Raw genomic sequence first — 12,831 nt, forward strand, 5'->3', positions numbered from 1 at the left:
CATAGCATGTACCATTGGACGATGAAAAGAACTAATTTGAAGGACCCAAAGTCACACTCAAGTATATCATCCAAAATCCCATAGTATCAATTTTCTGAGACTTGAGATTGTCTCTTCTAGATGAAACATTAGTCACCTGAAATACTGCAGTTATCCCAGAATCACAAGTTTTCTTCATGTCATCCAACTTTTTGATGAGAAATCTATGACCATTGCACCACATAGCCTTGTGGTGTTTTACCTACAATATGTCAAACATGTAAAAATTATTGCATCACCAGTTGATAAACATATTTATTCTTGGTCGAATGAATGCAAAAAACAACATATATATATACATCATTACAATTGAAAAAAATTAAATAATATGGGTGATTAATATATTTATACATACCTGTTTATCTCTTAAACCATATGCCAAATCAATTTCCCTTGGTGTAACATTGGAATCTCCATTAAGATGAGCTTCTTTAACCAATCAAGCAACACCTTCACATGTTAATGCGTGACCAAATTGTTGACATCATTCAATCAATACCATCATCCAATCAAGATTGTTTGCGACATACAAATGTAGTGTATCCCACTCTTGAGCAACTATAGAAAAAATAACTAGAAATTTACAACTAATGTATATTGAAGATTAAGAATAAATTAACTACAATATATATAAAAAACAAATGTAAAATGTATTCAGATTAATGTCCATGAACATCCAATAATTACCTCTCACTTTCCTCAATCTACCTTTACCCATCAGGTACTCCCCTTCAAATTTGTTAATGGAGTTGGGATCCCAAATGTGATCTACATGGATCTTTGTCGCAAACTTAGGAAGATATTCAGTAATGTATACCATAGTCTAGTATACCATATATCCCTCCACCATAGAACCCTCAAGATGTGATCTTTGTCAAACCAAATCCTTCAAAAATTTCAAGTGCCTCTCAACCATCCACATTGACCTTGTGTGTACAGGTCCACGCAATTCAATCTCCTCAACTTGGTGTATGAGGTAGTGTTCTTGTGCATTGAAAATTTTTGAAGGTAGACACTTTTGAATTTCACACATTAGACGAGGAATTTGTGTCTTCCAATATTTTATATCTTCTTTATGGATTTATTTAGATGGAAACCATCTACAAGTGATTCAAGATGCAAATATATTAATGATAATTAACAAAATAATATATAATATATTACATAACAAGTAAAATAAATGGAAAATATAATACCTATACAACAAATTGAGCAAATAACATGACTTACCTCATATATTTTTAAAGATCATATATAACTTGCTTGACATTATTGTCGAAGTTTTCTGGGAGAGATAGTGGTAGAACATACTGCAACAATTATAAAATGATCCTTTCATTGTTTTTCCAAAACTAGTACTAAACATAATACAATGAAAAGTACATTCAATATACAAATATTTAGAAAATATACAACAACATGAATTACCTTAATGAAGGTATGTCAATCATGCATTTTCATCCTTGACCCAAATTCACTTTTCTTTGTTATGAGATTGTTTATGTTCGCAGCAAATCCTATGGGAAAACGAATTTTTCATATGGCCTCTTTTATAGAATTGCTTTGTTGCTTTGTTAATAAACAAGGAAGGGAACTTATATTAATTTGGTCTCCATCTCTATTTAATTGAATGACATTTTTCATTGCATGATTGGATTCCCAAATGTCACTACAAATTTTGATAATTTTTTCTTTGCCATGCCTTCCATCCAATATTTTCCATAACATTTTTGTTATATTCTTTCCAATATGTAGAGTATCAAACAAATGCACAATTTGTAGTTTCTCATAGTAGGGCAGCCTACTAAATTGTCTAGTATAACTTTTTAGTCCCTTTCGAAGGTGCTAATTAATGCCTTGATGACCTTCATGAAGCATATAAGTTTAAAAAGTTAACAACAGCAATCATCGTCAGTTACAGCATGAGTAAACAAAACACAATATAAAAATATAAATTCCAAACATTTCATATGTGATAGATAAACAATTATATTCCAACTTCCATAGGCGAGGTATCATTCTACGTGATTTTGATGTAGTCTCTGCTTTCTCATTGAAAAGATGTTTTTCAGTAGTTTGATAGTTATAATTTTTGTGGAGGAAGTTCCTATACTCATCAAACACCTGCTTTACTAAACTTGTTGAATGACGAGATTTCATCTTTGAACCACAAACTGGAGATGCAAATTTTCCCTTTGTTTGAAGACCTGCAAGATCATGTATAATTGGATTAAATATGTTAATTTTTATAATTATATATATTGAATGGATTTTTTTTTAAATCCTTGATTTATACTTTAAAAAATTAAACATTATTAAAGTGTCCAAGTTGAACATTATAACATACCACAAAAATTTGCTAACCCTGGGGCATCATGAATTGTCCATACAAGAATTGCATGGAAATGAAATTGTCTTTGTCCTATTGGTCTAGAGACATCATACATAGTGACACCATTCCATAACTCCAGCAACTTGTCCATAAGAGGCTCGATTATACATTCATATCTTTAACTTGGTCCTTACCTAGTTGAATGAACAAAAACATAACATAATTATTATAACCATTTTACTACAATATATATAATTTAATGTACATGACTATAAAATGAAAAAAATACCTGGAACAATCATTGCCAACATTATGTGCTCCCTCTTTATTGACATCCATGGAGGAATGTTATTGTTGATAACAAAAATAGGCCACACTGAGTAAATAGATCTCAGCTCTCCAAATGGATTGACACCATCCACTACCAATGAAAGCCTGAGATTACAAGGTTCTTCTTTAAAGTGTGGCCATTTTTCCTCTATGTCCATAAATGCAGAACCATCTGCAGGCATTTGAAGAATATCATCTTGACTTCTATTGTGTGCATGGTAATCCATAAATTGCACCAAGCTTCCGCACCTAAATAATTATTGCAAACGTGGAATAATGGGAATATAACGAATAACCTTGTGAGGCACCTTTTTTGTTAGTTGATCTGTTTGATATCTACTAATATGACATTCAGGGAATTTTGTTGTAAATTCATGTTGTTTATGATATATAATATGATCATTGGGACATGCATCTATTTCTTGATACTCCATTCCAATATCTTTCATAATGGCAGATAATTCTCGATATGAGTGAGATAGAATATTTGATGGTGGTAATAAAAAATCACCTATCCATCTAGAACAAAAATAATAATTTGTTAATATAAAGAATATTAATGTTACATATTTCACCTTTTATTTACTAGTGATGAAATAACAACAAAAATAGATGAAAAAAGATGACATATATGACATACCTTAACATACGTGAGATTGTTATGTTGGATAAACCATTCATAACCTTCAAGTTCACCAACAACAATACAACAAAGAGAAGAGTTGTTTGGGAGCCTTCGTAAAGGGGCTCGTATGCCTTCTCAAGTATAGGTAAATCATGAACAACATCAAAGTCATCTTGATCATCATGATCAGCTACACCAGTACTAAATGTGTCATGGATCAATGTATTTGTACCATCATCTTCAACTGTGTTTTCTAGCGCATGATCATCTTCTTCCATAGGATCATTATCTTCAGCTTCGATATTTACCCCTCCATGTTCCTCCACTTGGAAAACCACATTCTTCGAGTCGTGGTAGTCCATATCATGTGCCCTAGGGTGCCCCACCTATATAAAAATGATCAAGATAAATAAATCATGATCATGATCTTATTAACAAGTGACTTTTTATGTATATAAATTGTTAAAACGATATAAACATTTACAAATGCAATCAATATAAACACATATAATAAACAACTTACCAATGGACGATAATCATGCCCCCCTTCAATGTGACCATGCTGCCTACAATGTCTCTCACCTATTGTGATAAAAAGTCTTCTAGTTTTTAAGCTCTTACAATTTTTGTAGGGACAATAACATTTCCCATCACCTTTTCTTTTCAAGCTAGACCACAATCTAACAATTGTCTCCTTATTTTGTTCTTTGCTGATATTATCTGACATGATTTTTCTTCACAGGCAAAAAAATAGGGCTATGGAAAATTTGGTCTATTGCCTTCACAAAGCAAGTAAATCGATGTCGCAAGTAGGGAAAACACTATTCATGAGTGCTTTTTTTTTCACTTTTATGTTTGTCACCAGAACTCTGATGAACGTCGGGCAAGATTCTGATGACAACTGGGTTCATCAAAATTCTGACGAAAGTCAGGCAATATTTTTTAAAAAAAACAAATTTGACACAAATTGCCTTGTAAGATCCGATAAAACAAAAGAAATCCCATAGTTCATTGGAAATGTTCGTCGGAAAATGCACCCAAATGAGTTAGTGTTTCCAATAAACATCTGGCAAATTTGCATCATTTAACATCATCCTTGCCATCACTTTGACTGTTCTATTCTTCCTTTCCACAACACCATTTTGTTGTGGTGTACTAGGGGATAAATATTATCTTTTGATTCCATGTCTCTCATAGTAATCTTCAAATTCATTAGATGTGAATTCTCCTCCACGGTCTGATCTCAGACATTTCAGTTTGTAGCCACTTTCCTTTTCTATCATCTTCTTGAAGACCTTGAATCTCTCAAATTCTTGTGACTTGTCTTGCAAGAAGGTGACCCATGTCATCTTTGAAAATTCATCTATAAACAACATGAAGTATCTTTGTCCATTTAATTCCCTTGTCCTTGTAGGCCCACACAAATCAGTATGAACAAGGTCTAGTGGCCTTGTAGTTGAGTATTCTTTAGTCTTGAAACTTACTTTAGTTTGCTTCCCTCTTTGACACTCATCACAAAAGGTGCTCACAAGTTTGATAATCTGTGGTATGTGCCTTACATATCCTTTCTTTCTTACTTTGACCAAATTGTAAAATTTAATGTGTCCTAACCTTCTATGCCATAGCCAGATCTCATCAACTTGTCCCATCATACATTGAGACTCAAATCATTCCTTAAGATTATATACATTGCCATATGTCATTTTTCCTTCAGTAACAACATGACCACTACTCTCTTTTTCGATTTCACAACCCTTGGAATCAAATATAAACTTATATCCTTTGTCACACATTAGACTTACACTCAGAAAATTATGCTTCAGACCTTCCATATAATATACATCATGTGCTTTCAGCTTGCCATCAATGTGTAGTGTGCCTCTGCCCTTGATTTTGATTGAGGAATTATCTCCAAACCTTACTGAGCCACCATTCTAGTCTTCAAGATTACTAAATTTCTTCTTATTACTAGTCATGTGATTGGAACATCCACTGTCAACTACCCAAAAGTTTTTCCTTTCAGCATGTAGGGCAGTTTGAATAATCAAAATTGACTCGGTCTTATCTTTATCCTTTTCTTCCCAAACTTGTTTAGTTTCTTTCTTCTTTTTTGTTGTCCCATTATGTTCTGATTTTGCATTAGGTTCAGATGTTGACACTGTCTTCTTTTCCTTAGTTGTCCTAATCTTACAATGTTTTGCAATGTGGCCCAAGTTTTGACAATGGTAGCATTTTACATCTACATTGAATGATGAATTTGAAAATCTATTGTAGGACTGAGATACATTTCTCCTACATTCATAGTTTCTATGACCATACCCATTACGATGATAACAAATAACATTCATATTCCTAAGAGCAGCAAATTCATTTCTACTTTCAAAACTAGGAGGAGACCTACACATAAGCTTACAATCAGCAATTTTATAACCATAAGTATTACATTTATAGAAGTAAGCATGGAATTGAGGTACATACCACTCATTGTTGAATTTGTTTCTCATTTTCCTCCTTGGAACATCATAGTTTGGTCTTCTTGAGCTATTCCCTTTAGTATCCTTGACTCTAGTGAATCCTCCATCATTTATCTGGGCAATTCCTTTAAGATCAGTATGCTGGTTCTTTGACTGGTTCTTTGTAGCATTAGTATATGTCTTCTTCTCATTTGTCTTGCTAACAGTGAATATTTGTTTGACTTCACTTTCACTTGAAGAGGTGAAATGTATTTCCTTCCCTGATGAATCTTTATTGTTAGAATATTGTCCATTTTCAAATCCAACACCATTGATGTCCTTGTTGTTCTTCTTCTTACTTAACAATTTGTCTAAAGCTTCAGTGTTGCCACATACTTAATTCTCATGTTGAGTTCATCCTTATTCTTTTCCAATTCCTTTCTTAGATTTACAAGGTCTTATTCCAATTTTTAACACTCCTTATCCTTTCTTTCTAAGTCTGATTTTGTTACTTCATAAATCCTCTTTTCTTCTTCCAACTGAATCTTCAAATCAGAAATTGTTCTCTTTGATTCCTCAAGAGATTTGTTTAGCAGGTTTCATTCTTCAGTAACAACATTCTTGTATCTTTTATATTCATTTCTTACCTTTCTAAATTCTTCTAGTACACTCACAAGCTCACCTTCAAGGTCTACTACAGCGTCAATTTTCTCTTCTTCATCATCAACAAATAACTCTTCTTGTGCTATAAAGAGATTGAATTCTCTTTCACCATCATCGCAATAGCCTTCAGAGACATTTTCTTCATCAGAGGCATCATCTTCAAATGTGTAAAGACTGTTTTTCTTCTAAAAATTTTTTCCTTTGGCATATAAGAATTCTTCATCTTTTCTTTGTCAAGAGCCTTCATGTTTTTCTTTTCATCTTCATCCTTTTATCCATAAGGGCACTTAGAAGCAAAGTGTCCAATCTTGCCATAGTTGAAACATTTGAAAGGCAATTTACCTTTGTACTTTCACGAACCTCTTTTGAGCTTCCTTACAAATTTTGCTACAATAGCATTAAAGTCATTTTTATCCTCATTTGTAGCTTGTTCTTTTCCTTTCTCTATGGTATTGAAAGTAGCCTCTCTCTTTGACATTTATCCTCCTATTGTTCTCATTTCATAAGTTGATAAGGAGCCAGACAATTCATCCATAGAGAATGTCTTTAAGTCTTTAGCTTCCTCAATAGAAGAGACCTTTGTGTCATAATTTGAGGTTAATGATCTCAAAACTTTCTTGACAGTAACTTCATCTTTAACATCCTCTCCAAGTCCTCTTATAGCACTCATAGTCTCATCCACTCTTTGTAGATTATCAACTATCTTCTCTTCTTCTTTCACTTTTAGATTTTCATATTGAGCTCTTAGATTTTGCAGTTTGGCTTCTTTCACTTTGGTATCTCCTTCATATACACTTTGAAGATTGTCCCAAGTTTCTTTTGTTGATGTGCAATGCATGACTTTGATAAACTTTGTATCTGACAGACCACTTAAGATTTCTTTATTAGCTTTGGCATTGTTCTCATATTCCCTTTTAGCATCAGGGTTGGTAGGAGGAACTTGAGGAAGAGTATATCCATTTTTTACTGACATCCAGACATCAAACCCAAGGGAAGACAAATATTTCTCCATTCTTCTACTCCAGAAGGCATAGTTGGTGTCATCAAACATAGGTGCTTTAGAAGATGAGGATTCATTCCTAGCCATTGTGTTCACTAACCAGAATGTACCCAAGCTAGAGAAATATTTTCCTATAGGGGAACATATGCTCTGATACCAATTGAAGAACATAAATGGACATTGAGAGGGGGTGAATATGTGTATTTTAAAATTTTAACTATATGTGTGTTGAGACTGCAAATTAATGAAGAATAGACACACACACAAATAAAAAACACAACACAACAATAGATTTACAAGGAAAATCCAATGTGGGAAAAACCTCGGTGAGAATAACTATTGGATTCTACTGCTCCAATCAGCCTCACAGTAAATAATAGTTTACAATGTTTAGGGCACCAACCCTTTAACTTTAGGGCACCAACCCCTAGTTTTCTAAGAACCTACTCAAAAGAGCACCTTCCCCTTCTCTGAGCACCCACTCATAGATTTATAGTGATTGATCAATTTTACAATGCAAATGATAAAGCCTTGTTACAAATGAGCTCTGTAATACTTACAAAATTCTCATATCTTGAGAATGACTTTCTCTCCCTACTGAAGTTTTTCCTCCTTCCTCTCTCAGGTTATCTTCTTCTCTTTTCTACAATGTTACTCTCTAGAATGCTCTATTATTTCTCTATTTATGTGGATGCCTTCTTCTTCCTGCTACAACTTCACTTTGCATAATACTTTTTTTTTCTCTGTTCCAACTTTTTCGCTTCTTTAGATTTCTCTTATTCTTGCCACAATAGTACAACTTTCTACAACACACAACACACAGTTGACTAGGTGAGATGTTTCTATTTCCACCTTTGTGTCAGTCTCAACGGTTACACCTACCAATGTTGAATCACATTTACAGTCCTACACCATCAGCTCTGCATCAAGGAATGTTTTTCCCTTTAATATTATAATTAATTCATTTGCCTTTCTGGGATTTAGTCTGTAGTAAATTAGATTTCTTTCTTGGATCAACCACCTTCATTAAATGACTCTTCTCCATTTTTGTAAAAGTTCTCTATAATTAGTTACTATTTTTAGCAACCCCAATCTGTCTAACAAATTTGATTTTGCTTCTATCAATTTCCTCAAGCCCATCAACCATCTACAACTCGGTCGTTAATTAATTCTTTGTCCTCTATCGACCTACCTAGACAAGATTGACAACTACCATACTAACATCCATCATCACCGACTTCTGCACATTACATGTTCTCATTTATAATTAGGGAGCCATATATCTTCACTTCCTTCATGAGATTATATGGTCAAAGTTAGTTAGGATCCACATAAACCTTTATTGCTATAGGTATGCACAGATGTCATAAAAAATCTTCTTAATCGACATCCAAGTCACTTGGTCAACCATGGTCAACAACCACATGGACAATCGTGCTTATCAGGCTGCCACCATGTCGACAAAAACACTTCTAATGGTCATGATGATCTTAAAATCTATCATTGTGGGATGGCGGGATGCACGCCACTTTTCCTTTTAACTTGCCTCGCATCATTGTTCATATACCCATTTTTTTCATGCAAGCTGACGAGATGCATCATCTTTCTGCCTTAACCCGCAAGATCATTTTTCCATCCTTCTGCAGGCTGCAAGATAGTGAGATCCTTCACTCCCCCATTGTCTTATCCCTCATGACCATCACTTATCCATCTTGAATGGTGCAAGATAGCGGGGGCCATCCCTTACATCATCTCTTGTTTTCCCGTGAGCTCATTTTACTTTGTCTTCTCTTCATGCGAGATAGTGGGAGACATCTCTCCCTTTACCTTTGTATCTCATATGACCAATTTTATTTGGTCATCCATGTTGTGGGATAGTGAGGGATACAACTGCATTATCTCTTCTTAACCCCACGCGACCCTTTTTATTTTGTCTTCACTGATGCAGGATAGCGGGAGACCTCTTTCGTGTAGCCTTTTGTTTTATCCCATGAGGTAACCACTCTTTCATCCTTCACAGTGCGGGATGTCAGGATATACCATTTTCCTCCGATTTTGTTATCTCATAGGGTCATTTGGAAACCTTCCAACTCGCCGTAAGGTAGCGAAATGCTTGAACATACATGATGGGTCCCACATGGACACAACACAGCATAAGTGAACCACTGAACCACTAACACATCGACAAATGGGGACCTCTCGAATCTGAGATGCCTTTTTCCAATAAAATAGGATGCCCTAATAAGAGACTGAGGTTGTTTAGTCAAACCGCCATACTAAGTTTGTAGTCCTTTTGAATCAAACCTGATGGGTCCAACACACTATGTGGCATATATAGATCAGCACCAATGCTGACTTGCACTTTGTAACCCACCCACATTTCGTCTGCAACCTACAAAATTTTTGTAGTTGTATAACATAACTTGCATGTTTTGCACATCACTTATTTTCATGTTATGCACACTTTCTACCTACTTCTTTGCAACCTCATGGCATCCCTGTAACACTGATTGACATCAATGACAATTATTCCAACAACCTCTTAAATGTTTCTCATGTAATAAGATAGGACATTTTGCATCAAGCTACTTTTGATGAAGCTTCGCTTCAATAAAGGTACTACTGATAGTAATTTTTATTTCAAGATTAATCAAAATAACATTTTGATTGTTGAAGTTTTTGTTGATGACGTTATCTTTGGAGGAAATAACTGTCTATGTAAGAAATTTGCTAAAGAGATGCAGAATGAATTTCAGATGTCTATGATTGGTGAAATGAAATTCTTTCTGGGATTGCAAATTACTCAGTTGGATAAAGGTATTTTCATGTCTCTAAGTATGTAAAGGAATTGTTGAAGAAATTTGGTTTTGAGGACTCTAAATTAGTTGGTACACCTATGGTGACTAGATGTAATTTGACATAGGATGATGATTTTCAAAAGCTAATAAGACCAAATATAGATCTATGATTGGTGGATTATTGTATTTGACTCAGACTAGACCTAATATAATGAATGGTGTGTGTCATGTTGCTAGATTTCAAGCTGATCCTAAGGAATCTCATGTTACTACTATAAAAAGGATATTCAGATATTTGAAAGGGACAATTGATTTTGTTTTGTGGTATCCCAAGAATGATGACTTTACTTTGAGTGATTTTAAAGATTCTCATTGGGTAGGTGATGTTGATGACCAGAAGAGTACTATTGGTGGTGCATTATTTTTGGGTAAGAAGTTGGTTTCTTGGGTAAGTAAGAAGTAGAATGCTATTTATTTATCTATTGTAGAGGTTGAATATATTGTTTCTACTAGAATTGTACTCAGGTAATTTGGATGAAGCTAACGTCGAAGGATATAGGAGTTATTTATGATGACCCTATTGCTATATACTGTGATAATTCAAGTGCTATCAATATTTCAAAGAATCTGGTGTTACATTTCAAAACAAAGAATATATCAATCAAGTTTAATTTCTTGAGAGAGAAAGTGAATGAGAAAGAAGTCAGATTGGAGTATGTATCTACAAAGGAACAGATTGCGGACATCTTTACGAAGCCTTTGCCTCAAGATACTTTTGAGTATCTCAAAAAGAAGTTAAGGGTAATTGCCCCTCTTGATGAGAACTAAGATTCGTGGATTTGCATCAGGCTAGTGAACTTCATAGAGACATTTTGTTCTCCAAATTGATGAGTGAGGATTCTACTAAGTGGGAGTAGTTAGTGTTGGTGTTCAGTGGTTCAGATGTGCACATTTGTGAAGCTAATTCAAAGGGGAGGGAATCCTCATTCCTGGGAATTTTTAATTGATGTCAAAGGGGGAAAGAAGCATGTGAAAAACTATGTGGGAGAAAAGAATTTTGTGATTTATGATTTGAGTTGTTTGTCTAAGGGGGAGATTATCCTTGTGACTTTGAGGGAGATTGCTGAGAGTTGATTTATTTCTTTGCATTGACTATTTTTCACATTCATATGTTAACATCAATGCCAAAGGGGGATATTATTGGAAATTGTTGAGAAGTTTGCTAGAATGATGTGTTGTCATTGATGTCAACATATTCTTCTGTGTATTCTAGTGTTGTAGTCAGGTTGGATGAGTTGGTTTAGATGGTATGTTGCAGATGAGTCGATGCGATTTAATAGGTTTTGAGATATGTATGTCTAGTTGATTAGACAGAAGTTTCAAAGGTCTTCATATTTATTTGATCGAGTTATGAGGTCCAATATTGAGGATGTTATTCAGTTGTTCATGTTATCCGATATTCTATTTCATGCTTCATATTTCTTTGAAAGTGTAATATCTTTAGTTGTAGATGCATGGGATATATTATGTACATTTATGTGTGTCCTCAGTTTGATTGGTTCATGATTTGGAAATCTACAAGTGAATCCTTCAGGTTGACAGTCAATTATGTTGGTGTTCTTGAGCTCTGATAGAGAGATGATGATGATTCTTGTAATCCAAGTTGTTGCAGTTCTTGTGGTGCAATTCACATTTCTTGTGAATGTTTCTAGATCATGTTCTATGCGTATTGGTGGTCTGCATTGATTATTGTGTGAATTATTGAAGATTTTCTTTGTTCGGTGATGTTCTTCATGTTATACGACATTCTTGTTGTTGCAACGTGTTGCGGTTTATCAAAGCATAATTGTTGGAGGTGTTTCATATTTGTGGTGGTTGTTTTGGTCTAGACTATTTCTTATCCAACATTGTTTTGGTCCGCATGTATTGTTGTAGCATGTAGCATTATTATTTTTTTATTTGTGTTGAGGGTTTAGCTGACCTTGTAATATAGGTTGATGCCTTGTAATATAGGTTGATGGCTTGTATAAATGAATGTAATAATCATTGTGAGGTATCATGTTATGTGTGAATATTGTATCAATTATTCTGTAGCAGGGAAGTTGTGCGAAAGTGTGTGAAGAAGTGTGTTGCAGAGAAGATTTGATAGTGAGCTTAACCAGAACTGTAATTAGGCATATGGAGATGCTATTTTCACAGTTCATGTAATCCAGATTGTTTTCTAAATGGTTTTATAAGTCAGTGAGACTTCCTGTAAGGTAGTGAGCCTTCCCTAAAGGTTGTAGCCTTTCTAGGTTTCTTGTTTGAGCAATGAGCTCTAGGCAGTGTGCCTGAATGCATGTGCATTCCCCATTGTAATATTTCATTTACTCCTAACAGGGTATCATCTCATTGTGGGTAGGTTCCCACTGTCTTTTTTCCCTTAATTTATTTTTTCCATGTTAAAAATCTTGGTGTCATGTGTGTTATTGATGTGGTGTTGCTTCATGCTTTAAACTATTAATTATTAGATTTGATTTGCGGTTTAAGTTGCAGTAATTTTTTGTGCAAACTGATTCACCCCCCTACCCCCCTCTTAGTTTGTTGCATTG

This window comes from Cryptomeria japonica, chromosome 4 (genome assembly GCF_030272615.1).
Source record: "Cryptomeria japonica chromosome 4, Sugi_1.0, whole genome shotgun sequence".
Lineage (NCBI taxonomy): Eukaryota > Viridiplantae > Streptophyta > Pinopsida > Cupressales > Cupressaceae > Cryptomeria > Cryptomeria japonica.